This window comes from Mus musculus, chromosome 6 (genome assembly GCF_000001635.26).
Source record: "Mus musculus strain C57BL/6J chromosome 6, GRCm38.p6 C57BL/6J".
Taxonomy (NCBI): Eukaryota; Metazoa; Chordata; class Mammalia; order Rodentia; family Muridae; genus Mus; species Mus musculus.
The window spans coordinates 29,815,202-29,841,383 of NC_000072.6; the positions used below are offsets into that span (position 1 = coordinate 29,815,202).

Genomic DNA, 26,182 nt, shown 5'->3' on the forward strand with positions numbered 1-26,182 from the left:
TAGTGGTATAGCCTGTATTCCCAGTAGTGAGCAGGCAAGAAGTGTGAGCATTCTTGCAGGTTGTAGGTCAGCCTCATCTGCATGGTAGCTCCAGGCAAGTCACCACTACATAACATGACCCTGTCACGAACACATAAAGCTAACCGAAAGGTAAACAAACACACAGTACACAGTGGGAATATAGTTAGTATATAAATATTAATAGAAATCAGTCACAGACCAGATATAATGGCACCTACCTATAATCTCAGCTCTGGGGAAACAGAGGCAATTGGATCTCTGTTTGTTCAAAGCCAGCCTGATATATGTAGAAAAATTCCAGCCCAGCAAATGGTTTATAGTGAGACCCTGCTTTAAAAAAAATTACAGTATTTCAATTATTACCTTAAAAATGAAGGCATGCTGGAGAGGCCCCCTATACCCTGGTAAAACTCAACATTGTCTTTGATTAGGCTGATCTTGCTTCATTCCTTTCACAAACAGTGGCTGGCTTTGCTAGGAGTTTCATGCAATGCAAATCCCTTGTGATTCTTTTTAAATGGTTATTGATTAGCCTGGCATCATGGCGCAGATCTTAACTCTTAGCTTGCAGGAGGCTGAGGAAGGGTGATTACAGTGGATTTGAGGCCTGCATGGCTCACACAGTGTGACCCTGTCTCAAGAAGAAAAAACAAAATAGGCCTGGGGACATGGCTTAGTAAGAGTGCTTGCTCTGTAAGCAAGAGGACCATGAGTTTTCACATAGAAAGCTGGGGCATGACTTCATATGCCGATAACCCTTCCTGGCATTGTGGGGCAGAAACAGGCAGAACATTAGAGCCAACCAGTTAGCATAATCTAAAACAGTGAGCATCCAGTTCATTGAGAGACCCTGTGTCAAGGCAGTAGGGTCTAGGATGATGGGGAAAACATTTGACATCCTGCTCATGTTGGGGTAGGTGCCCCCTCACACTTAAGGAACCATACAAACACACGCACACACACACACAAACATACATAAACAATAGCAACGGGCTGGTGAGATGGCTCAGTGGGTAAGAGCACCCGACTGCTCTTCCAGACTGCTCTTCTGAAGGTCCGGAGTTCAAATCCCAGCAACCACATGGTGGCTCACAACCATCCATAACGAGAACTGACTCCCTCTTCTGGAGTGTCTGAAGACAGCTACAGTGTACTTGCATACAAATAAATAAATCTTTAAAAAAAAAACCAATAGCAACAACAACAAAACACCAGAAGCACCAAGGAAAAAGGTCTGATTATCCTAAAATAGTTACTTAAGACCCTTTTTAGTGGTTTGCATTGTATGCAGCCACAGAAAGCCAAGGCAATAGAATCTCAAGGTCAAGGCCATGTTAGGCAATGGGCCTTCTGTCGCACCCGCTCTCGACCAGCAAGAACGACGCGACACCAGTCCTTCTAACAGCAGTTTATTCAGTCCTGATTCTTCTTGTTTATATCTCCCCCGAACCCTGGGCCTCTCACTCCTTTTATACTCTCTCTCATCCACGCACCGCAGGCCACGCACCCTCGCCAGTCACGAGGCTTCAGCTAATCAGGGCAGCAGGGGCAAATCTCCACCAAATTGGATTCACCTGTATCCTGGTACACCTGCGCAGCACTCAAGATGTTTGTGTCTTATATGAGGAAGTCAGGTGCAAGTCATATAACTTAGCTGCAGTCCCTGGCTCCTTTGGGACTGCCGCCACACCCGCTCCCCACAGCCTTCTTTCCAAAAAGGGTAAATAAAACAAAAATAAATAAATAAATAAATAAATAAATAAATAAATAAATAAATAGAATTTTATCACTATACTTAGAAAAATGAAGGCTATAATGAGTGGAGAAGAGAGGCTGTGTCAGGGAAGCAATGAGAAATCACCGTATTCCTTAGCACCATTTTTAAAATTCACTTTACATCTCAATCAGCTCACGTCCTCTCCTTCCACCCTCACATACTCCTTCCTCATTACTTCCTTCTCCTCCGAGAAGGGGAAGCCCCCCATGGGTACCAACTCACCCTGGCACATCAAGTTGCAACAGGACTAGGTGCATTCTCTCCCATTGAGGCCAGACAAGGTATCTCAGCTAGGGGAAGGGGATCCAAAGGCAAGCAACAGAGTCAGACAGCCTTCCCTCCACCCCCCCCAACCCCCACCCTTCTCCAGTTGTTAGGGGACCCACATGAAGACCAAGGTGCACAACTGCTATAAATGTATAGGGCCTAGGCCTAGCCCCTGCATGCTCTTTAGTTGGAGGTTTAATCTTTGTGAGCAACCATGGCCTTAGCACCATTGTTATACCACCAGTCACAGACTTTCCCCCTCAGATTATTTCTCACAAAGTCAGAACATGGAAAGACAGATAAAATTACTCTTGAGTGTATGTTGGCTTTCACTGGATTTAAATATTTTGGCTCTCTAGAATAGCTTGCTCAATTGAGCAAAAAAAAAAAAAAAAAAAAAAAAAATCTGAGACTTATTACCATGGAAAGGAAACAGTCTTACACCTCAATTTCGCTGAAAAAGTTCAAGGCATTGTATTACTAAGTGGTTTAAAGGAATGTTCAGAGCTGGGCGTGGTGGCGCACGCCTTTAATCCCAGCACTTCTGAGGCAGAGGCAGGAGGATTTCTGAGTTCGAGGCCAGCCTGGTCTACAAAGTGAGTTCCAGGACAGCCAGGGCTATACAGAGAAACCCTGTCTTGAAAAACCAACCCCCCCCCCCCAAAAAAAAGGAATGTTCAGGTAGGTTTTGAAAATAAACTCAGGAAAGAGATGAGTATGTATTTCTTAGTTTATTGCATCTGTGCAGTTTGAGCTCGTCCCCTTGCTTGGTGAGGTAAGAGTTGGACACATTAGTTTATGCTCTCCTCCCCAAGTTCAGTTATATTTCAGTCTGACTGAAGTAGGTGATTAATGTGTCAAAGCTCTGTGTGTGTGTTTCCCATCTTTCTCACCTGTAGTGCCTGGTGCATCCCCCCCACAAAGCCTGACTGCAGGTGAGGTGGTTGGGGATGTAAAGGCAAGGGCCAGCGTGTGAAGCTAGGATGTCAGCAGCTGCTAGGAGAGGGGCTGCCGGAGTGCAGTTGGTTGTTTTCTAGTTATAATTTGTATGTGTATGTGTACCCTTGGTCATGATGGTGTCGGGAGCTGCCTGTGAATCCTTCCCACTTACTATGCTTGATCTTAAAACCCACCTGAGTTGTGTGTGCTACTAAAATTAGAGGGACAGAAAAAAGTTGGAGTAGGTAAGCTCTCAAAACAGAAGGCCCAGTGTGGTGCTTTGGAAGCTAGTGCACTGCTCTGGACCATGAGGTGCTGGTGTGACAGCAGTGGGGGGAGGGGGGGGGGGAGGAAGGAGGTTGAGAGTGCTCTTGCCTAGGCTTATGGCTATGCTAGAAACTGCTGTGGAGCTCTCGGGCGGCTGAGTGGGCTCAGAAGTTAAGTTGGAAGTGGTGTTGCATGCCTGTAATCTCAACACTTGGGAGGTAGAGACAGGCCAATCTCTGGGAGTTCAAGGCCAGCCTAGTCTATGGAGAGAGTTCCAGGACAGCCAGATTGGCATAGTGAAACCCTGTCCTCCCCTCCTCCCCTCCCAAAAAAGAAACAGGCAAGCAAACAAAACCCTAAAAACAATGACAACACCAAGAACCTCAGAAAGGACCCCGTTTCTATCATTTACAGCGAACTAAACCTCCACCCTTCCTCTTTTCTGTCTTCCCTTTCTCCTTCCTTTTCTTTCTCCCTCCCATCCCCCCCTCCTTTTAATGTATTTAGTTTATTTTTGGGATGCAATCTTCCTGTGTTCTCTAGGCTGGCCTCTAATTCTGGGCTTGTGCTACAGGTGTGGCATGCCTTTACATTTTTTAAAAGATGAGAAAAATATTTAAGGAAGATGTTTAGTATTTGGTCATTTCCAATACATAATTAAATATTAGAGATAAGTAAGAAGACAGCCTTTAGTTTTGATTTGATAGGAAAGATGTTAATCTCATTGAAAGAATATGGTTAGAATCCATTCCTAATGGCAAGAGAAAAAAAAAAACCTTTTCTCACTCTTTTTCTAAAGGGAATGGAGAGTTCACCAATGGGACACCTTTATTGTCTCTTGGTGAGTTCTGATTTAGGAAATCTAAGGTATTTTCTTTTTAATGTTTTAGTGAAAAATAGAAGGAAGAAACTATTTTGTTCTATTATTTAACTAAATATTTCAAGAAAAGGATCATAAGTACAGGTTAAATTTCTACTAATCTATCTGATTTCACCACTCTGGTTTGGTTAGGAGCTGTCTCCATCTACTGGTCACAGACGACCTGCTGTTTTATTCGGGTACATGCTTTCCCCACTTTCTCCCTTCAGTGCTTGACAGTTGTGCAGCCAGGCTCTCTGTGATTAAGTATCATACCTTTATGTCGCTTTTCCTAGAAGTTGTAGACCAATAATTGCAGAGAGAGCAGTGCAAAGGGCTTGAAGAAATAAACCAAAAAGCTGAACTCTGTTAAGTGCCTCGTTTGTGTTTAGTATTTGCCAAGTAAGTCTAATTTATATATTAAATGACTTAAAGGTTATCACTTCTATTTGACCAAGGGCATCATTTCCCAAAGTGCTGTTGGTCTAATTTCTTATGCTTTCTTAGAAAAGATTGCCATTATTATCATTACCAAATAACACAGTTTGAAGAGCGAGGGACTAGCCAGGCATGATGGCATGAACCTGTAATTCTAGCACTCCAGAGGTAGAGGCAGGAAATAGAAGCTTGCATTTAGCTACACAGTGAGTTTAAAGATAGCCAGAGTCATATAAGATCTTCTCAAAATTAAACGGACCAAACTGACTTTGGTCACGGGTTAGCAAACTTATTTTAGGTTTTAGACTATGTGGTTTTCATCGTAGCTGTTTCAACTAGTGTCATACAAATGTAGCCATAGGTATAATACACAAATTCTAAGTGTAACTCTATTTTAAAAATACCTTTATTTATGGAATCTGATATTTGGGTTTGCCATAACTGCCTTGTGCCAGATACAGTATTCTTTTGTATTTTTCAGCTATTAAAAAAAAAGAAGAAAGAAGATCAAACCTATACATTACCTTTCCTCTCTTGTCCTTTTCCCCTTCCTCCACAGATACATACACAGAAACTTACTTTTCAAGTTATAAAAAAAATAAATATTATAAGAAAAAAATCCAGAGTCTGAAGAGATGGCTCAGAAGTTAAGAGCACTGGCTGTTCTTTGAGATGACCCAGTTTGATTCCCAGCACCCACGTGGCAGTTTGAAGCATTTCATAACTCCATTTCCAAGGAAATTCAGAGTCCTCTTCTGACTGAGGGCACCAGGCATACACGGTGCACAGACAAACATGCAGCCAATACCCATCCATAAAAACTAATGAAGCGGTAAAGAGTCACTGGGGTCAGGAAGATGGCTTTGTGAGTATACGAGTGTTTGTCTTGAATGTGACCCTCAGAACCCACAGTGGAAAGAAAACTGGTGCATGGAAGTTGTCTTTTGCCTTTCACACACTGAAAGAAAGATCAGTTGTCATCAGAGTTAAAGCAACATAATTCATTTTAAGGAATATTTGTGTTTTTCCAATTTTAATATCTCTGAAATTGGGATGTCAGTTTAATTGGCAACACTCTTCCTGACCATGTCTGTGGCTTACCTGGCCAGCATCTTCGCCTTTGTTCCTCTCAGATCTTTCTCTATGTTTAATTTACATCTCTTCCTTTAATCCTGTCCTTTGACATACCCTCATTATTTACACGTTACCTTGGGATTCAAGACATTTTTGAATCTTTCCCAATCTCCAGCATTAAGATCCTGCCATGTCTCCTGGCCTTGCCCTTGTGCTTCGATGACATTATGTCACATGTTCCCAAGTGTACTGGTCAACATTCTTTGCCTTTGCTCTGGAATCTCTCCCTGACTTGAAATGTCCTCTGGAGATTTATTGCAACATTCTTCCTCTTCTGATCCCACCAGTTTCTATCCATTGTGAGAGTCACTACCATTCCCTACTGTGGTATATTTTCTATTCATTATTACACCATGTTGTAAATACATATTTATGTCTCTGGCCAGTAAGATGGTTCCGTGCATAAAGGTACATTGCCACCAACACCAGTGAGCCGAGTTCTATCCCTGGGATTCACAAGCTGCAAGGAGAGAACTGAGTCCTGCAAGTTGTTTTGTAATCTCCACATGCCCCTCCCATAAACATGCACACTCTAAATAAAATGTAATAAATCAAAAAAGTCTTTCAGATAAAATTGTGAGTCACCTGAGGGTATTTAATAAGTTTATTAAACTAAAGGAACTGTGAAGGTTAATATTGTCTATTGTGGTATAGTTATGGAAGAAGGAGATAAGTTTGAAGGAAGTTTTAGTAAGGAAATAGGTAACAGTCTAATAGAGGGGGGAAACACCTGTCACCAATGAACGGTATCAGCAAGCTATTTAAGTTCTTGCAGCCTGAGACATGCAGAATATTAATCTGTCTGGAAAATTAGCATTGGAACATAATTCTATCTTTGTTTCAGAGTTTGAAGAGGAGATACAAGAGATCTGACAGGAGAAAAATAAATAGATAAGTGAAACCCCAGAGGGTGAGGCAGTAATGGTAGGTAAACTTGGTTTGAGCTTGAAATGTGATCTGGCAGTCCAAGAAAAGCTAGTACTATTCTGAGCAGCTAACAAAGAAGAATTGTGTCACAGGTTAGGGAGCCAGCAGGAGCCCACTGGGAATATTACATTTAGCACTGTGTCAGCATGATAGAGGCAGAAGGTGACGGCTCTAAGAGCAGCTGCAGTGCAGAAGGAAGGGGAGGTTAGAAATTGAAGCACATAGTGTTGACTGAACTCCTGCTGTTCTTAAGATGCAGGAGAGGACACTCCCAAATATCTTGAATGTTAACATCAGTGCAGGAGAAACAGTATTTAGCCAAGACTTTGTTGTTGTTGTTGATACAGGGTCTCACTATGCAGATGTGGCTGGCCTAGAACTCACTAAGGTAGATCATTGTGTTCTTGAACTTGTAGAGATGCCCCTGCCTCAGCCTCCCAAGTGATGGGGTTAAAGGTGTGCACCACCGTACCTGGCTTATAGAACTTTACAAGAAGATGAAACTCAGGGCAGGTAAATGAATCTTTCTCCAAAAGAAGTACTCCATGTCATTGTTGTTGATAATCCTGCTGCCTTGCCTCTTTGGACACTTTACAGTGTGAACGCTGTAAGGCTTCCTGTTAGATGAACTCCTTTCTCCGCAGAAATGGTTGAGAAATATTTTGGTCTCATGAACAGAGTTTTACTAGAAAGTAAGCTATAACTGTTCAGTTTAATATTTATAAATATTATATTGAGCATCATATACAACAAAGCACATGGTTCTTGAGGGTCTGAAATAAAACCACTGGTAAGGTAGGTCATTACAGGCTCTATGCCTCCCCTCGAGATGGATCTCAAGTTGGGTCCGTCATTGGACCTCCTTTCCCTCAGTCTCTTCTCCATTTTTGTCCCTGCAGTTCTTTAAGACAGCAACAATTCTGGGTCAGAGTTTTTGACTGTGGGATGGCAACCCCATCCCTCCACTCGGGGCCCTGTTTTTCTACTGGAGGTGGATTCTACAAGTAAGGCCCTTCCTTTTGAGTCCTGAGAGTCTCTCACCTCCCAGGTCTCTACAGATTACAACCCCCTGTAACTCTAATTCCAGGGGGATCTGACACCTTCTTCTGGCCTCCAAGGGTACTGCATGCATATGGTATACTTACATGCAGGCAAAATATCCATACACATAAAATAATAATAAATAAATAAGATACAGCAATGAAAAATGTGATTATTAATTCAAAGATAAGTTCAGGCAAATATCCTTGTATTTAAAACCAAAGAAACCCACAATATACTTTTTTTTTTTAGATTTTATTTATTTATTAAATGTAAGTACACTGTAGCTGTCTTCAAACACACCAGAAGAGGGCATCAGATCTTGTTACAGATGGCTGTGAGCCACCATGTGGATGCTGGGATTTGAACTCAGGACCTTTGAAAGAGCAGTCGGTGCTCTTAACCACTGAGCCATCTCTCCAGCCCCTACACAATATACTTTTACAAAGCAAAACAAAACAAAACAAAATGACAAAAACAACTCCTGCTTTTTTTTTTTTCATTTCTAGACACCATGATTTCTAAGTACCTTGTTTATAAGGAGCTATGTTGCAGCTCTAAAGACAGTGTCAGGCATTAAGAACATGGTGCCTGGTTCCATTTGAACAGGCATCTGAGTCTTTTCTCATTGTACTAAATTATATACCCCCATCAGTGTGGATCCTCCAAGTGTCAAGTGTCAAGACAGACTGTGTTGCAAGATGAATTGGTTTAGCATCTAAGAACAATAAGGGTCAGCCGGGCGTGGTGGCGCACGCCTTTAATCCCAGCAGTCGGGAGGCAGAGGCAGGCAGATTTCTGAGTTCGAGGTCAGCCTGGTCTACAGAGTGAGTTCCAGGACAGCCAGGGCTACACAGAGAAACCCTGTCTCGAAAACCAAACCAAACCAAAACAAAACAAAACAAAACAAAACAAAACAAAACAGAACAAAAAAGAACAATAAGGGTGAAAGAAGCCAGAAGTAGCAGTGTGAGTTTTCAGAATGTGATGTAAACCACTTGCCTGTGAGATTCTTATCTCTTAGAGAGGTGAGAGTGGATTGGAGATGTTCCCACGAGGTTCAGTTGAGAAAAATTCCAGATAGGCTCACACAGTCGCCAAGCAGAGCTTGCCTGTTCTTTGGAATCCTGTAGAGCAGTGGTTCTCAATGTTCCTAGTGCTGTGACCCACTTTCTCACTTAGTGGTGATTCTCCAACCATAAAATTGTTTTAATTGCTACTTCATAAAAGTGTGATTTTGCTATTGTTATAAATCATAATGTAAATGTCTGTGTTTTCTGATGGTCTTAGAATAGCCCTGTGAAAGTGTTGTGGGTAAGGAATACTACCCCTGCCAAGGCATGATTTATACAGTCTTAGGTGGTTTCTAGATCAGTGGTTCTCAACCTGGGGATTGCAGTCTCCTCAGGGGCCAAACAACCCTTTCACAGGGTCACCTAAGAGTATTGGGAAACACGGATATTTACATTATGATTTATAACAGCAGAATTATAGTTGTGAAGTAGCAGTGAAAATAATGTTATGGTTGAGGGTCACCACCACAGGAGGAACTGTAGTAAAGAGTCGCGGCGTTAGGAAGGTTAAGAACCAATGTTCTAGTGTACTTTTACAGCAGAGTAGAGGAGAATCTCTTTGCTCAGGACATTTCAAGACCCTAAGTTAATAATCAATCTCTCTCTCTCTCTCTCTCTCTCTCTCTCTCTCTCCCTGTGTGTGTGTGTGTGTGTATGGGTGTGTGTGTGTGTGTTTGATAGCTTTTCCACATTAAGTAAATGTGTATCACTCATTGGCCATAACTACTGTAGTTTGAGAAATGACAGGAAAATTATCATGTGTTTCTTTTTTCTTCATATTGAATAACGTATTTTAAAAGTAAGATCATGAAAACGTTGAAAGGAGTCATCAGTAATGGTATAAAATCCAGACTTCATAACTGAATCATAAAAGTTAACCTCCACATAGGAGATGAGCAAGAGCGGGGAAACCCCTTCTTGCACTTGTTAGAATCCTATATTTAAAGTTTTTAAAATTTTGTTTTATGGGTATGAATGTTTTGCCTGCTCTCTCATATATACATACACACACACACACATACACACACACACACACACTGTGTGCATACCCAGTGCCTATGGAGGTTCCCTTGAGTCCGGAGCCAGCGTGGGATCTGGGAATTGAACCCAAGTCCTCTGGAAGAGCAGCCAGTGCTCTTAGCCACGGAGCCATCTCTCCAGCCTCTCAAGACATGAATATTTTTAAAATCTATAACATCCTACGTAGACAAAGGAATATAGAGATGAGCAGTTTTTATTCATGATGATGAGAATATAAGTTGGTACTTTTCTGGTATGCACATTGGCAATAGAGAATATTATTTCTTTTCTCTTAGAATTCTACTTCTTGGAATTTAAAGAAATAAGCCAAGTACGGTGGTACACACTTGTCTTGCCAATTCATTTTGTTTTGTTTTATTTTACTTCCTCTTGCATAGCTGTGACCACAATACAAAAGAGGACAATTTAACGTGAAGAATTAATTATTTTGGCTCCCTGTCTGAGATTTCAGCCCATTGGCTCTGTTTCTGGATCAGTGGCAAAGCCGTTCACTGAGAATGAGGAACAGGAAGCAGAAAAGCTTAGGACCACAAGTGAGACACAGCTCAAGAGGCCACCCTCCCACTGACCACTCCTTCAACTAAATCTCCCCCATTTTACCATTTCTCAACAATGCCATGATATTCTGAGTTTAATGAAGAGTAATTGACCAGGTCACTTTTTATGGCTTAGAAGGCTGTGCTAACTTGAAAGCCTGAGTTTGACCTCTGGATTTCAGAGGAAGAAGAAAACCAAATCTTAAAAGTTGTACTCTGATCTACACACACAAAGCGACTACTATTAATAATAATTAAAGTAAACAAATGATTGGCCCACAGTCAACTAAAAAAGGAGGAGGAAGAGAAGATCAGGCCCCTTTCTAAAAGTTCATCAGCTGACATCCATACCTGCAATAAATGAGCCGGCTGGGGCCATTTCATACGCAAGCTGTAACATGGAAGCAAGAGACTCACTAGTCGAGTCTGGGCTACACAAGCTGCTTTTCTCACACAAAGATAAAAAGGTGCTAAGGCTACAGCTTAGTTGGTAGAATGTGTTGTTCAAACCCCTGCACCACGTAAGACCTGGTGTGATTGTGCACTTCTATAACATAGCACTTGGGAGATGGGCTTAGGAGGATCAGAAATTATAGGTCAGCCATCGTTGGCTACACAGCAAGTTTGAAGCCAGCCTGTCTCAAGAAATGCTTGCCTTGTATACAGAAAGCCCTGGGTTCTATCCCTGGCACCATATAAGACAATCCCAGCACTGGGGAGGTGGAGGCAGGAGGGTCAGAAGTTCAAGGTCATCCCTGGCTACAGTAAATTAGAAGCTGGCTTGGGCTACATAAGAACTGGTCACATCAAGAAGAATAGCAATAAAAATATTTAGATTTATGACTGTGTATGGTGGTATTCATCTGTAATCAGAACTTCTGAGGCTAAGGTAAAAGGATCTTGATTTTGAGACCAGCTTGTGCCGTATAGCAAGTCCAGTCCAGCCTTTGAGCTGTGTAGTTAGATTCAATCAAAATCAAGACTAGAGGCTGAGGAAATAGCTCACTTGTTATTAGCACGCCTAAAGTCCTGAGTTGATCCTGAATAGGTAAAAGAAAGGCTTAGTGTGTTCAATTACTATTTATAATATAAACTTAGAATCAGGTTAATATATGACAGTTGAGATTTTTTTAGATAATAGGGCTCTTTTATTTTAATTTCTTATTTTTATGTGTATGAGTATTTTTCCTACACATGTGCCTGTGCATTTAGGAGACAGAAGCAGGCAGATTTCTGGGAGTTCAAGGATGCCCTGGTTTACATTATAATTTTGAGGCCAGCTAGAATTACAAAGTGAGACCCTGTCTCCAAAAAACAAAAGAAAAGGAAGAGCTAGCACTCAAGGCTTTGTTTTTGTTTTTACTGTTAAGTTAATCTGTGTCTCTTTTCTTCTTATACCCTCTCTGCATGTGTCATGTTTGTGTGCGTGTATGTGTGTGTGTGTGTGTCTGTGTGTGTATATGTATGTCTATGTCTATTTCAGGAGGGCTATGTGTATGCCTGTGTATCTCTCTGTGTGTCTCTGTGTGTATGTGTTTCTGTGTATGGGTGTCTGTGCTTGTGTGTATCTGTGTATATATCTATGTATCTATATGAGTATGTCTGTGTGTTTATGTGTGTGTGCCTATGTATGTGTGTGTGTATGTGCTTAAAGCTTTTTTTAAGGATATTCATTTTATAACAGGATGGTGGTGGGCTTAAAATAGCCCCCCACATATTATGTTTCTAGTTATGTTCTAAAGACATACTTCTTAGCTTGGGTGTATTCACTCTTGATCCCTGAAACTTCCTCTTGGCACTAGTTTATAAAAGCCAGAATGTTGAAATAGCCCTGTTAGTTTGAGATCTGAAGGTGTGAACTCTTTCAGAAACATAATTGAAACCATTACTCAGTTCTGTAATTTGGGATCACTCAGCAACAAGCTACGGAAGTGAGAGGTGCAACAGCACACAGCAGTGCCTGGTTCCTCTCTTAGCTTTGTACTAGAAAAGTCTTCTCTATCTAGTCTTTATCAAAGTCTTGTGTGCTTATTTAAAGTCTTTTCTCCTGAATGGGAAGAGTTTGAACCAATTATAAGCAAATAACCCTTTTTGTGCCTTCCTTTATGTGTATTTCTGTTGCCATGTCAACAAAATATAGCTAACATTGAGTAAACCAGTGGGTGCTTGTATGCTACCTCCCTAGGGGAAGGTAAGTGTGGAGAAGTAGAAGGGGCCAAATTGAGAACAAAGAATGCTTCTCCCCTTGGCTCTCCATTAGCTGGCTGTTTCAGTCCTCACACACACACACACACACACACACACACACACACACAAAACCCGTTTCAGCTGTTCAGAGATACAGCTAATATGTCTTATTCTTTTGCATGTTAGAACCTTGTCACTATTTGGGGTAAAATAACTGTTATAAGCTATCTTTCAGAACCAGGAAACCCAAAAATAAATGGTGATACTTACGAAATTTATATTTTGGGGGCTCAAAGGCTTACATTGTGCATATTGGTGTTGAAAGTACTTCCTGAGTGACAAGTAACTGCTTAGTCAGTAATTTACAGTCACAACCAACAAACAATGGTGGCAGAGACCTAAAACACATGGCATGCTTTTAGAACATATATTTGGTATATCAGTGGGGTGAATCCTAAAGGTGAAATCATTAGGTCAAAAACTACCTAACGTTTTAAGATTGCGAGAGTGATACCCAAACAGCTCTTCACAGTGACTGCATGTGCACCAGGAATGTCAGAAAAAGATCTTTCTCTATACATAGGAAGGGTCCTTTAAAACAGAATAGATATTTGAACATCTAGCAGCCACTTGAGAAGTAGCGGCAGGAGGATGCTTGATCCTTCTTGTAAGCACAAAAATGAAACCCCTAAACTTTGCATCAGGTTTGTGGTAGAAAGAACTGGCAACAACCCTTGCCTGTTTCTTTTAGTGGCCTCAGGTCCTGTCTGCACTTCTTCTGTGCAGCTATTCGAATCCACACCATCAGGTAACTGATTTCACAATTTTGTCTTTTTAGTCTCTTATTTTCTCACCCCCTCTTCTTTTTTTGTTATTTTTCTCCTTAAAATTGCTAAAGCTTATCCTCCCACACTTCAATCATAATTTTTTGTGGAGGGTAAAAGAGAGCTGAGTTTTGAGTTCTTCCATGTTTGAAAATACCCATGTTCTTTTCTTACACACTTCTTGCTATTCGGCCTATGTTAGGAATTTGCTAATTGACTTCTCCAGTGTTGCTTGTTAAGCTTGGCTCCTCCAGTTTCTGTTGAGCTCCTCTGCCAACCCCTAGTGAACCCTTAACATAACCCAATTAACCCTTGGTCATTGGGTTAATTTTTAATAAAATTTAAGTGTGGCTTGGTAAGAACTTTCTTAGATGTTAGCAGGAAATTGGATGAAAATTTCCCCTCCCATTTCTGAGATATAGTACAAACTAGATGATTTTTTTTCTCAGTTGCTTCATCACTTGTATCTACTTTCACTTCCTTTGTGTGGCGGTTCACAACATTTAGCCAAGAAAATGATCCAGCAGGTGCTAGCTCACATAGTCAGTTGTTCCAGTGGGAAGACAGTTCTGCACACTTAATACTTTATACTGTTACACTTCCAGATAGTGTAGGGAAGGAAACCTTCTCTGCCCATCTCAGGTTCACTCGCTTGGCCTGTAACTTACAGCAATAGAAGATATTAATGAAAGAGAAGCAAACAAAAGATTATTAACAAGCAGTGGGTCTTTAATACGCACATGCTATGTGCATTAAGAGGTGACTAACTGAACAGGGTAGTTAGAATTCAGACTTACAGCACAGTTTAACACCAACCAGTATATTTGTAGCCAAGTGACAAGGTAAAAGAAAAGCCTTAGAGCTACAAGGCTAAGTGGGTACTGTGAGAAGACAGATGTGGAAACCGCTGGTAGATGAGGGCTAGATAGTGTGGTTTGCTTGTGTACCCTCTTTTGTTAGGTCCTCGTGTCTACATTGAGATTGTTCTCTCCTCATCCTGGCAAGAGACCGGGATGGGGGGCACTTTTTAAAAGGGACTTTATATTTTGTTCTCAGGTAGTGGGGAGGAACATAGAAAACTCACCCTATCCTGCTTTGTTCAGTTGCTTTCAGCTTAAAATAAGGCTTTGCCAGAGATAAAATATACCAAGAAGGTACATATTCTTTTAGCATAGAATTTGCTAAAAGCAGAGCCAGGTTTGGTGGCTCACGTCTGTATTCCCAGCACTTAAGAGGCTGTGATAGTTAATCAACTTGATAGGATCAGCTAGAACAGTGGTTTGCAACCTTCCTTATGCTTCAATCCTTTAATATATCCTCATCTTGTAGTGACCCCCAACCATAAAATTACTGTTGTTGTTAACTTCATAACTGTAATTCTGCTATTGTTGTGAATTGGAATGTAAATATCTGATATGCAAGACATCTGATATGTAACTCCTATAAAGGGTCATTCAACTCCCAAAGAGGTCACAACTCACAGGTTGAAAATCATTGACCTAGAAGGTATGTCTGTGGTGGTTCATCTAAATTATCTAAGCCCCTGGGTATGCGTGTAAGGGATTACTTAGGTTAGGTTAACTAAGATGGGAAGATTTACCTTAACTCTGAGTAGGTGGCACATAGGCTGTGAAATGCACAATAGTTTCTGCTGCTCTCTGCTTCCTGAAAGAGTGTGACCAGCTGCCTCAAGTTCCTGCTACCCTGACTTTCCTATACCATAAAGCCTATACCTCTGGACTTTCCTATACCATAAAGCCTATACCCCTGGACTTTCCTATACCATAAAGACTATACCCCTGAACTTTCCTATACCATAAAGACTATACCCTGAACTTTCCTATACCATAAAGCCTATACCCTGAACTTTCCTATACCATAAAGCCTATACCCCTGGACTTTCCTATACCATAAAGCCTATACCCCTGGACTTTCCTATACCATAAAGCCTATACCCCTGAACTTTCCTATACCATAAAGACTATACCCCTGGACTTTCCTATACCATAAAGCCTATACCCCTGAACTTTCCTATACCATAAAGCCTATACCCCTGAACTTTCCTATACCATAAAGACTATACCCTGAACTTTCCTATACCATAAAGACTATACCCTGAACTTTCCTATACCATAAAGCCTATACCCCTGAACTTTCCTATACCATAAAGACTATACCCCTGAACTTTCCTATACCATAAAGACTATACCCCTGGACTTTCCTATACCATAAAGACTATACCCTGAACTTTCCTATACCATAAAGACTATACCCTGAACTTTCCTATACAATAAAGAGTATACCCTGAACTTTCCTATACCATAAAGACTATACCCCTGGACTTTCCTATACCATAAAGACTATACCCCTGAACTGTGAACGCAAGTAAATCCACCCTTCCTTAAGTTGCTTTTGTTGAGTATTTTATTTCAGCAATAAGAGAAATAACTGCTAAAAAGGTGAAGGCGGGAAGATTGCTGTAAGTTTGAAGCATGCTTGGGACACCTAGTGAACCCCAGGCTAGCTTGGGCTAGAGTGTGGATACTCTGTAGGTTGGAGCAGTAGTTTTGTTGTAGGAGTGAGATAGAAATGAAGACTTGAGTATATTCAAGTCATGGATAGCCATGAAAATGGCTGTTTGTCCTCAAAGCTTTCTTACAGGATCCTTACGGATTTCTAGGGTGAAAGCAGCACACAGTTATCCTGTGAAATTTATTTTGGGTAAGGTAGTGTAAATAAAAAGAAATATAAAATCTCTTATGATTTTGGAAGTCTCCCAATAGATTCTTCAAGTAACAGATACTAGCATAAAGGAGCATGGCCTGTAAGTCACAAGGCAGTAATTCCAGCTGTCAGAGCTTCATGTAAGAGCACCATGCTCTTAGGCAGCACAAGAGAAAGAAGGTGGAAAGTAAGTAGGACACAGAAAGGCATTTTTATTTCCCACTGAGGAAATTGTGTGCAAAAGTCTGGAGACAAGAGAAACTGAGCAGTGTCTGCAGTCCTAGCTAGTACCATTACTACCCACCAGCTGGATGCAGACTGCCAGAGATTAAAGTTGTCTTAGATTCCTGTGCTCTGTTCAATTTACTCAAAGGTAATGTCAAAAGAAATGGAGCATGTAGGGCTAGAGATGTAGCACAGTAGTAGAGCACTTGCCTATTACACGCAGAGCTCCAGGCTGAGCCCCAGCACTGCTCCCTGCTCCCCTCAAAAAAGCAGAACACGTTTTTGCAGCTGTACTTTTTTTTTTTTTGGTTTTTTGAGACAGGGTTTTTCTGTAGCCCTGGATGTCCTAGAACTCACTCTGTAGACCAGGCTGGCCTCGAACTCAGAAATCCACCTGCCTCTGCCTCCCAAGTGCTGGGATTAAAGGCGTGCGCCAACTTCCCGGCTTTTTTTTTTTTTTTTTAATGAAAATAAATACACTTTTAGGAGAAGAAAGTGCAGCACTGACTCCTGTCTGAAACCCAAGTGACTGGAATAATAGATTTAAAAACGAGAAACCAAAGATGAGGCAGTTTGAAGATTAGTGAGGAGACAGATTGGTTCCTTCAGAATAGGAATGAGCACAAGGGTGCGAGCCTATAATCTCAGCATGGGGAAACTCAGGGCAGGACTGTCAGAGTTTGAGTGTGGCTTCGGTTACCAAGTGAGAGCCTGCCTCTAAAATAAATAAACATGTTATAGAGACGGGAAGGGTTGGTGAGAATACCAACATGAAAACAAACTTAATGACTTAAGAATAAGGCTCCTGAGAGGAGAGAGATGATATGATCCACTGGACGTTTATGATATACCATAGGAATGATGATACTAAAGGGGCTAGAGCCTGCCTGAGCCCATTGTGCAGAAAGCAGACATTTGGAGCATCCTCCTTCGCAGGGAGACCTTAGGGTATAATTCAGAGGATTAAAATGTAGAGAAACATTGATAATTAAATTTATTGTATCCTTCTTTCTGTGGGTTTGAGAGTGTTACAGTGTGTCTGTGTGCCCCGAGGGACCTAACAAAGGTTAGTTAATTATAATCAACTGTTAGAACACACTGCTCTGTGCAAAGGACTATTCACGTGATACCTATGTTTGTTGTTCATGTGGAAGCATACACTTACTATTTGACTTCTTAAGAATGACCTTCAATTTTAAAGGCTATTTATTATATATATTTAAAATATATAGCTCTATAAATTGTCTCTTTCCCTACTCACCCTCGCTCCAACAGTAATCTTTGTTGATCTCTGTATATATATTATACATTGTATATTACATTGTATACATGTATATTATTAGTTATATTTTCACAATTTATAGAGACTACATATTTTAAAACCACTTCATTTACAATTTTTCTTAATTGTCTAAAATCTTGTTACTGTTCCTTTGAACTCTGGCTTCATTTCTTTTGTATAGGAATGTATCCAAATGTTTTGTCTTTATAACTGGTTTTCTGTTTTGCTCTATTTACATTGGATTAAAACACAACAATTCCCCCCCCCCCCTTTTTTTTTTCCTGAGATAGGGTTTAGCAGTGAGTCCTAGCTTGCCTATAACTCACCGTGTAGCCTGGCTGTCCCTAACTTGGGCTCTTGCTCCTGTAGTATCTCAGCCAAGGACTGGGAGAGTCATCACAGCCAGCAGCCCCGGCCAGCCTCACCTCTTCTCTGTTCTCTGCCCTTCTACTCAGATTCCTCCTTCTGTCCTACTCCCCTCCCTCCCTTCCTCCTTTGTTGCAAGTAGTCTAAACTAGACTTGAATTTGCTAAGTAGCAAGGATGACCTTGACCTTCTGATCTTCCTGCCTTCCCATCCTGAGTAGATTCCACTCTCACAGCGCTACAGGTCATCAAGCCCAGAGCACTGTGCGCAGTAGGCAAGCACTCTATCAATTGAGCTCATTTAGCCCTGCTTCATTTATTACCATCATCATCATCATCGTTGTTGTCTTTATTGTGTTTGTGTTCAGTGTGCATGTAGAGATAGGACAACAACATGTGTGAAGTCTGTTCTCTCCTTGTATTTTAAGTATTTTCTAGGAATTGAATGAAGGTTGTCACACTTGACCATCTCTGTCTGCGTGGCTTTTAATGAAAAGTTTTTGTATTAGAAGAGTTGAAAAAAATGACAAGAGAGCCAGAGACGGGATCAGGATTTCATGGAAATATCAGTCATATTATTGATGTATTAAGTGTTTGTTTTCTTTCTTAATTGGCAGGTTCCTACTATTTCCTGCCACCAGAGGGCACAAAGGTATTGATTGAGTTTAGTGCTCTGTTCATAGTGAATTCCGACTGACTTTCATATTGTTTTCTTTTTTGGCCTGTATCATATAATAAAATCTTCATTCAGGGATAACTTTGTATTTGAGCATATATATCATTAAGAAATTTTGACATTGAAGGCTGTACTGTACCAAATTATAAAGAAGAAAAGGAAGGTGATGACTTGGAGAAATGTCAGAGGAGTGTGCAGTTTCTAAGCTCATTCTCATGCCATACTTGGCACTAAGCCTAGGGGAACAGGCTGGGCAGGTATGTCAGTGTCCCAAAAAGAGAGTGCAGGAGTAGACCCACTGCTGTACAATGAATTGTGTTTCACAAAGGAGTCAGAGTTATTCGATGGGAAAATGATATTATTCTCAGCAAAACAATTAGATATATCCACTTTGGAGGAAAGGTGATCTTTGACTGCTTTGACTGTTATCTCATTTCATAGGAATTAGCCAAAAAAATAGATTATAGATTACATGGGAAAAGCAAAGAAAAAAAATCTTGATAACCTTGGTGTAGATGAGAATTTCTTAGTGCATATAGAAACAAACAAACAAACAAAAAACTGCGAAAGTGTCTGGGGCAATGGCTCAGTAGGTAAAGTGGTTGGAGGAGTTTGGATTCCTAGAACCCACAAGGTGGGGAGGTGGGGGAGAGTTCTCTGAAGCTCATAGTACAGCCACCTGAAGTACACAGTGGAAAACAACAGACCTCCACATGTGTGGCATGCACCTGCACTTAGACACACACACACATGTTTTTGCAATGTCGTCTCAGCAGTATAGCCCAAGCTAGTCAAGAACTCCTGATCTTTCTTCCTTAGGCTCCCAAGTGCCGCAATTAGACACTTTGGAAATTCTATATACTAATCCATTTTGACTACCACAGCTCTTTTCCCTGTGGATTTCAAACAGGTTCTGAGATGGTAGAGAAATCTTAGACTGTAACCATGCGTGTGTAAAACTGGGATGAACAAGTTGGTTATTCTGTGGCTGATGAATCCCTTCATTTCTAATTGCATGCAGATTTTTTAAAGATTAAAAAAAAACAAAATTTCTGGAAATGTGTGCTACAAATGCTTGTCACACATGATCCAGTGGATAAAAGGACCACCAAGCCTGAATATCTGAGATCAACCCCTGGAATCCACATGGGGAAAGGAGAGAACTGCTGCAAGTTGTCTCTGCCCTCCGTCCACGCCCTGGCAAGCATGTCCTTCCACAGATACATATACACACATCATGGCAGGAGTATGCCTCTTCTTCCATAGACACACAAACAAGGCAAGACTGGCTGGATATATATAGTACATAGTACAAACAAAATAGTGTGTGTCTCATTATGTAGCCATGGCTGTCCTGGAGCTCACTATGGTAGACCAAGCTGGCCTTGAACTCACAGTGACCTACATGCCCCTGCCATCTAAGTGCTAAGATTAAAGGTGTGTGCCACCACACCTGATCAAAAATTCTCTTAAAAAAGAATGTTATAGCATTATATCATAGTAACAGATTGTAAAAGATGTGAACAACTGAAGTGTCTATTGCTTGGTGACTGGTTAAGTAAATATTGGCTATTTCTATAAAATGGAGAAACATGCAGATGTTAAAGACAGAGACTCTCTATAGCTACTGAGAGTAGAGCTATATGGTAAGACATTGCCATTTTGTAGGAAAAGAAACACCAGACCTGTCCACACAAAAATCTCTTATGCAAAGAAGTCTCTAAAAAGGCATACACAAACAGGACTTCCCTCCAGAGAGAAGAGTCAGATGCAGAAGGAAAGGGTTAGACACAGGTTGACTATTGCTGTCATCAGATTTCTAAGGCAGATCCCTTGACTCCTACACAGGGATGACTAGGTAGCTCAGTGCTTAAGAACACTGCTGCTCTTCTGGAGGGCCCAGCCCCATGTCAGGCAGATCACCGTCTAATTCCAGCTCTGTGATCTACTGCCTCTTGCCTTCTCAGACATCTGTACTCACATGCACATATCATGTGCACACACACACCTACACATAGTTAAAGGTAATCCGTCTTCAAAGGTTACAACAGATTAACTTAAGCTGCTATGCTGTTTTCTTCCACTGAGAGTGTTCTGCCATAGGTTGTTGGTTGCTTTTCCCTATAGGCAGGAAAAGACTGTGATTCCATTGTGCTCCATGTACCTTTTATCTTGAGGTTCCAGGTATTTTCTGATTATCTCGTGTTCATGACAGGTAACATAATCTATGGGCCTCAGTTTCTTATCTGTAAAATGAAGTGAAAAGGATGAACTTTGGGCTTTTTCCATTTCTACAATTAGAGCTGTGGTTATAAACCAAGAAAAACCTTTATGCTTAGAATAACCATTAGGCAAAGACCTAAGTCTGAACCAAGGAATGAAATTGCAGATTTTGTGTGTAGATATGTGAGAGCACTTGCCAACCAGCCAACTCTGTGCTGAATAGACATGAGTTCTTTTTATGCTGGGAAAGAAGTCAGGTTACTGATGACAGGGCTGTACAAGATGCTCCAGGTGGCTCTTCCGAGGCAGAGGTAACGTGCCATCAAACAAACAAACAAAGCCTTTTGCTCTGCTCTGTTTTGTGAAAGGAGGAAATTAGATCTAACCCTGTGAGTGATATTCTACACAACTCAGACTTGCTTTAGTACCTTTTTGTTTATCTTAAGTTTGAATTATGACCTACTTTACTTTCCTCAACCCAGTTTCTCAGAATCTAATCTCTAGCATTTTTACCTATTTTTATCTATTGCTTCAAAATGCAGTAGAGGATGGGATTCTTGGCAGCAGGGAGTTCAGGGTTTAAAAGGAGTCCACATGTTCAGCCAACATCTGAGGCTAGGCCATGTCAGATAACGAGTACAAAGGTGCCTGAATTTGGGTCTCAAATTAGCTGTGATCTTGAGTTAATCACTTGACATGCCTACTTGTTTCCTATACTGGCTAGTTTTGTGTGTCAACTTGACACAGCTGGAGTTATCACAGAAAAAGAAGCTTCAGTTGGGGAAATGCCTCCACGAGATCCAGCTGCAAGGCATTTTCTCAATTAGTGATCAAGGGGGGAGGTCTCCTTGTGGGTGGTGCCATCTCTGGGCTGGTAGTCTTGGTTCTATAAGAGAGCAGGCTGAGCAAGCCAGGGGAAGCAAGCCAGTAAAGAACATTCCTCCATGGATTCTGCATCAGCTTCTGTTTTTGACCTGCTTGTTCCAGTCCTGACTTCCTTTGGTGTGGAAGTGTAAGCCGAATGAATAAACCCTTTCCTCCCTAACTTGCTTCTTGGTCATGATGTTTGTGCAGGAATAGAAACCCTGACTAAGACAAATTGGTACCAGGAGTGGGGTATTCCTGTGACAACTTGACCATGTTTTGGGGAGGACTGTGAAAGGACTTTGGAACTTTGGGCCAGAAGATCCAGTCTGTGTTAAGAGCTCTGTCGGATGTTGTGTAGGAGCTTGGAAGATAATGTTGAGAACACTGCAGAAGATGGAAGCCTGGCTTGTGAAATTTCAAGAGGGAAGATTAAAGACTCTTTTCAGGGCCATTGCTAATTTGATTGTGAAGATTCTGTGGTTCTGGTTAGCTGGGGCTAAAGAGTAGCTGTGATTAACAAGATACCAGAACTACTAAAGCAAAAACTTTGCATTACTGGGACTATTGATGCTGGTTAGCTGGAGCTAAGAAATTAGTGAGCTTCCAGTTCAGTGACCCTGTCTCAGGTCAGTCATGTGGAGTGCTATAGAGGAAGGTGGTCTGCCTCCTGCTGTGGCCTTTACAGTCACAAGTTCAGTGAGAGACACCATCTCAAGGGAATGAGGTGGAAAGCAATAGAGTAGATGTCCTAATTTCTACTTTGTCTTCTGCATTTCCATGCATGGATGCAAGCACCTGCATATACCAAGTGGGGAGGGATACCACATGGGGGTGGGGGGGCAGGGGATGGAGGAAGGGAACCGAGAAAGGACAGAAAGAACAGAACTAGGAATGGAAGCATGTCTGCACTTAGAAAGCTCAGGCTGCGGACTCCAGGCCAACTTGGAACTGCATAGTCATAGAGAAACTGTAGGTTTCATTGTTATTGTCATTATGAAATTTGTTTCTTTGGAGTAGATTTTTCTATCAGTCAGAAAATTCACTGTATGTGTTAGTCTACTTTTTTTTTTTTTTAAGAATACTAGTTTTGTTTTGTTTTTGTTTTTGTTTTTTGAGACAGGATCTCTGTAGCCCTGACTGTCTTGGAACTCACTCTGTAGTCCAGGCTAGCCTCAAACTCAGAGATCCACTTGTGTCTGCCTCCTAAGTGCTAGAATTAAAGTCGTGTGCAACCACAGCCCAGCAAAACAAAAAACAAAAAACAAAAACCTAAATAATAACTGTATCTTTAAAAATGCCAAAAATAATATACTCTTCTTATTTTCGGATATTATTAAGTTCTAAAGCAGTAACAATTTTGAGGAAAATATTACATTTATAAAAGTTACAAACATTTAAGTCAACATATGTACTAATTTTTTGTGTGTCCACTTAGGTTGAGAAACCATTGGGTTGAAAAGCAAGTTACTAAGTACAGCTACAGGGATTGTAGTGGGTGTGGCTGAAGATGGTAGGAGTGCTGCAGAAGTGATGAGAGCATTTATACATTATAGTAATGACATTATCAAATATTTTACAGCTTCTAGAAAGCCCCATCTGTATTAGTGAGAGAATGAAAAGGGAAAAAAAGACAAATGACATTCTAGTACTTTGTGAAAATGTTTTGGCTTTGAAAAGCCCCAGAAATAAAGGGGAAGGTGGAATGGAAATCCCCTTGCAGTGGTAGATTATGAGTAGGTAGGCCATGTACTTTACGAATGAGCTGACTTTTCTGGCATTTCTGTTTGCAGGTGGCAGTCATGCCCACTTCCTCCAAAGAGCTTTTTGTGTTTTAGTTAACAGGCCTCACAGTGAGTCTCTCCTAGTGTGGTCTTGTGATTTCCTGGTGTGTGTGTGTGTATATGTATGTGTGTGTCTGAGGGGGAATCCCAATACCTTTCACAGGGTCCACAACATCAGTAATGTGGCTCCTTTTCCATCACATTGGCATTCGCAGAAGTGTCACATGAGCAATGGCAGATCAAACTTTTAGTGCGTTAGTGTAAAGGCAAGGCAATTTACAATTGAGAATTTGTTTGTTTGTTTGTTTTGGTGCTGGAGCGATGGCTCATCCGTTAAGAGCACATACTGCTCTCTCAGAGGACCCTTTCAGTTCCATGATGTCTCTGGCCTTGAAGGCACTTGGATTCACATTAACATATCACACACATAGTACACATGCACAATTAAAAGTAATAAAGATGGTAGGAGCACTGTAGACATGATGAGATGAAAATATTTAAAATCTAAGAAAATTGAAGACAATGTTACCTAATTTCTTTTAGACTGTCTCTGATGAATTAAAAGTATTAAGCTTATTAAATATCAACTCTGGCTCAAAGGTCTTTGTTTTTTGTTTTTGTTTGTTGTTTTTTTAAATAGGCTCCCACTGTGTAGCCCAGGTTGGTGTTTTGAACTGGTGATCCTCCTGCCTCAGCATCCCAAGTTAGGTGAGGTGGAATTACAAAGTGAACTAGATTCTCTTTTTCTTCTTTCTCCCTTCCCCCTTTATCTCTTGGAAATAGAATATCAGTTTTACTGGAGGAAGTTGAGAAGACAGATCCTGGACAGTTGAGCATTGGTGGACATTTTCTAGAGAATGAACAAAGTAAGCCTGTTACCTCAGTGATGCTGACTGCAAGTGGTCGGGGCAGAGGGCAAAAAGGAATCCTGAAAGAACCTGATTTGCACAATAAAAGTTGAAGCTTTCAGGTGAGAACTAGAACATAAGGACTTAATCTGTCAGGGCCATCCATCGTCAGGTGTTTCCAGTGTAGCCTCTTCTGAGCTCAGAGCTCTTGTCCCTGCCTATAATCTGTGTCTGTGTAAATGCTTCACAGGTACGGGTGTGGTGGCGCAGGCCTGTAATTCCAGCACTTAGGAGTGTTGCCACTGTTCTGAGGGGCCAGCCTAGTCTCCAGGGGGCTGTCCAGACTGTCCTACGCTATAGAGTGAGACCTTGTCTCAGAACTCTAGAAACTTTTAAAAGCAAATGTTGTAGAGATATTCTAGACCTTACATGTCCACAGTGGAACTTTTGATTTCTCTTATGAAATTTTCTTTACCTACCAAAGTTTTAGTCAGTAAATCATCCTCGGCCTAATTGTTCAGTGTAAAATCAAGTCATTCTTTCATTTCTCACCTCTTATGTCTGTATGCAAGACTGATGAGTTCTGTCCTCTGCATCACTGCACATGTGTCTGCTTCCCTCCATCTTCACTGCTGTCAGCCTGCTCCAGATGTCATGTCTTTCACTTGATGTGTTGTGTCAGCTTCTGTCTGAGCTTCCCTACTTGCCTGTCTCTAATCCACATAGCAGGAGATGTTAGGTATAAATTGTTCCATGTCACTCCCTTGCTTAAAATTCTATACTAGCACCTGTTAAATTTAGTATTAAACCAAGTTCCTGTAGTCCAGGCTGGCATGGAATTACCTGTGTACCTGAGATTACCTTGAACTTCTGACCCTCCTCCTGACCCTCCTCTTGACCTCCCTCCTCCTCCTCCTCCTCCTCCTTCCTCCCAAGCGCTTGGATTATAGGGCCGAGCCCCACACCACTGTGCCTCCTTTATGTGGTGCTGTGACTCCAACCCAGAGCCTCCTGCACTCCAGAGAAGCACTCTACCAACCGAGTTACAGTCAAAGGTGAAAATCCACGTTCTTTAAAAGAAAAGATTTGTTTTGTGTGTTGTATGTGCCTATATGTGCACATGCATACATACTAATGCCCTCGTTTGGAGGCTATAAACAGATGTCTGTCACCTGGTGCTGGAGTTACAAGCAGGTGTGAGCTGCCTGGTGCAAGGAACCTCATTCTCCCACTGAGTCACTAAATCCAGCCACCCGTCCATAAACATGTTCTTTCTCACTTCAGGTCTTTGCAGTTAGTATTGCCTTCGTTTCATAGAATAAGTGGTCTCTGGTTCTTCTGACGCTGCTGCCTTTAAAATGCCCTCTGGGGGCTGGTGAGATGGCTCAGTGGGTAAGAGCACCCGACTGCTCTTCCGAAGGTCCAAAGTTCAAATCCCAGCAACCACATGGTGGCTCACAACCACCCGTAATGAGATCTGATGCCCTCTTCTGGAGTGTCTACTGGAGTACACTGGACAGCTACAGTGTACTTACATATAATAAATAAATAAATCTTTAAAATGCCCTCTGTGATGATTCTTGCTAAAGTGACTTTTAGCATGTTTGTAATTTCCTTCATAGTAGCCACCATGACTTTAATTTCCATCTATTTTTATTACATTTATTATGTATTTTTGTGGGTGCCAGGTGTGTATGTGGGTACCCATACTGTGGTAGCACCATGTGATGATTAGAAAACAACGTGAAAGAATTAGTTTCTTCTCTGCCATCCCTCTACTGGGTATGGAACACAGGTTGGCAGTAAGCACTCTGAGTCACTGAGCCATTTTCCCAGCCTTGTTTACCTTTTTTAAACAAA

At 41.3% G+C, this 26,182-nt stretch overlaps 1 protein-coding gene across 5 annotated transcripts in view; it reads left to right on the forward strand.

Annotated features, from left to right (window-relative positions):
* Positions 1-26,182, forward strand: part of Ahcyl2 (S-adenosylhomocysteine hydrolase-like 2) — a 143,932-nt gene that overhangs the window by 46,823 nt on the left and 70,927 nt on the right. The window contains exon 3 of one of the 5 annotated variants that reach the window (XM_030255643.1): positions 5,128-5,433. The exons of the other annotated variants lie outside the window; for them this stretch is intronic. The gene's annotated coding sequence lies outside the window, so the exon portion shown is untranslated. The remainder of the gene's footprint in view (positions 1-5,127; positions 5,434-26,182) is intronic. 5 annotated transcript variants of the gene reach the window in all.